Source organism: Sinocyclocheilus anshuiensis, unplaced genomic scaffold (genome assembly GCF_001515605.1).
Source record: "Sinocyclocheilus anshuiensis isolate Anshui unplaced genomic scaffold, SAMN03320099.WGS_v1.1 scaffold225, whole genome shotgun sequence".
NCBI lineage: Eukaryota > Metazoa > Chordata > Actinopteri > Cypriniformes > Cyprinidae > Sinocyclocheilus > Sinocyclocheilus anshuiensis.
Window position 1 is genome coordinate 617,074 of NW_015539845.1, and position 2,540 is coordinate 619,613.

A 2,540-nucleotide genomic window follows, 5' to 3' on the forward strand; every position below is an offset into this window, starting at 1 on the left:
TTTTTTGTTTGTATTGTGATAATAAGGATCACATCCTGAACTTGTGGCAGCATCATCAAGAGAGTTTTATCCTGCAGGATTGCAAAATTGGAAGTACTGTAAGATTGTGTTTGTGTTGTTATTATGCTGTGTGTGGAGAAAGTTTCAGGAGAGCATCGTTCTGTGGATGTCTGTTAGTAGGTTTAACCTTAAATCACTAAACTAACAAAGGGGCGGCTCAAGGTACGTGTAATTATCCTGTCAGACGTCATTTCGACAGAAAGCGTAGGTTATAATGGGGATAAAAAGAGAACACGTACAGGATGTTATGCCACTTTAGCCTTTAATTCAGGAGAGAGGAAACTTCCTGACAGAAATACGCTGTCAACATGAAAGGCGCATTACTTTTCACAGTCGCCAAAGACAATCAACCCGTTCTATTTTTGACCTGACACTGTGTGCCGAGAGCTTGAGTCTGACATCACTAAGCGAGGATATGTTTGCTTTATTGTCTAAAATTTGAGCGTGACTCATTTTTGCTCTTTGCTGTTGTTTCTGACTTGTGGTCGCTGCCAGAGAGCTGCTCTCACAACCTCTGACCGGTTAAAAATGTGTTGTTCTGGGAAATACATGATATGAAAGTTGGGGTTAATGGGGGGGAAGGAAGTGCATATATAATAAGATTGAGTCATTTCGGTTCCTGAAAGAAGGGTGGAGGATATTGCTTCACCTCTTTGCACTTATCAACACTGAATCGCAGGAGATTGCCTGCCTAGATTTCAGCATAGTTGCAACATAACTGAAAGTACGTTAAATTTTTTTTTACTCACACATCAGCACACACACTGCCGAACGCAATCCTGTCTTTCTAAATATAGTTCTAACCCTGATTTGCACAAAGACAAGAGAAAGACTGAGCTGTCGTCTTTAATAAGGCTCAGTGGAGGAACCTGTTAGTGGCCCCGTTCCGTGCCCTAAACTCCTCCGCCTGATACCGAGCAATTCAATTAATGCTCATCTGTCCAGAGAAAGCCCCGTACAGGCATGCATGGCATTATAAAGAAGTATGCGGTTAAACAACAGCCATTTGCGTGAGGCAGGCAGGCAGGCCTGTTGCTCGCTCTGTGGGTCAGCTATTCTTAGTATGTTATTTTCAGCTTATAGCATTAGAGTGCTAAGATTAGCCGCCGTGGCGCTCTGCTATCATACCATCTCCACAAACTCTTAATATAACCGTACAGTGGAACAGTTATTAACAGAGAGTTTTGTCACCGTCATGTGATATGCGGTTAGGATTTACATCTGTTATTGTTGACCAGGGGTCTGCTTGGTAAAAATGTCCGTTTCTTCTTTTTGTGTTTCAATTCTGTCGTTCTGCTGGATGCAAATATAACTGCTGCCAAATTCCGAGTGTGGAGAATCTGATAGTTTTCATAACATTGGCTGTGATCTTTTCACTCTGTGATCAAAAGACGAACTGCAATTAATGTGTTGTGCTAACTGAGGCAGATAGGTCAAGCTAAGTGTTTCTTAAGAGTGCCGACTGAAGGATTTAATCTGTAACACTAACCAAGCTCAAGGAAACAGGTTCAAAGCAACAATTTGTGCTTGAAAATATGTGATCAGAGTCGAGCCAGAAATCTATTGGAGCGATGCTGCTGTCGGAAGATGTTTATTGTAATGCTAATGTGCACTCACTGTCAGTTTTAAACCACTGAAGCTAGTCTCTGAACAAATGTTATAATCATTCTGACAATTTAGAATAAAGCAAACGTTGAAGGCTAAATATTCTGTTGAATGAACAAAATATTTTGAATGAACGGTTTGAAAGTCATCTTCTGTCAGCTACTGTTGGGTGTGAATTGTGTTGTAGTAATTTGTTCTGGTTTATTTGACATGTCTGCATCAGTGAAAGCATATACAAAGTGTCTCAATTTTAAAGAACTCATAAAGAGATCTAGTCTAATACACATGCAGCAATTTTATGCCCAGCGATCAAGCAGTCCCTTAATGTAGTTGATAATTAGAGACAATTAATTGGTTCGTGCAGTTTTTAATATATTTCTGAATAAATAAATGACCGTTCATGCATAATCTTCTTGTATCTGTAGCCTTTCACACTGTGGCCCCAGGCTATTTTATTTTTTTTAAATGAGTTTTGGATTATGCTAATGACAGTGAGGAACAAATAATGTGATAATGCGGTCTATGGAGGACTATATTGTAGAAAATTGAACCTTTTGTAATGCTGATATTATGAATGTATTATTCAACATAATGAGTGGAATGACTCTCTTGCTGATATTTAATAATGTCAGGGCTGTGATTACATTTGTTGTTGGATGGAAAAAATAGTTTTTAAATACATTATCAAGATTTATATTATTGCAATAAATAATTTGGATAGGTTTACCAAACCATTTTTACAGAGTTTCAATATATTTAGTTTTTAATTCTCACAGATATGCATATTGTGTTCCAAACAAATACATTATATATATATATATATGATTAATACAAATTATAATAAATATAAAAAATAAATGATTTATTAATTATGA

General features: G+C 37.4%; 1 protein-coding gene across 2 annotated transcripts in view; it reads left to right on the forward strand.

Moving 5' to 3' along the window:
* The window catches only part of LOC107684549 (histone deacetylase 9-B), a 35,078-nt gene that overhangs the window by 506 nt on the left and 32,032 nt on the right, over window positions 1–2,540 (forward strand). The window lies entirely within an intron of this gene.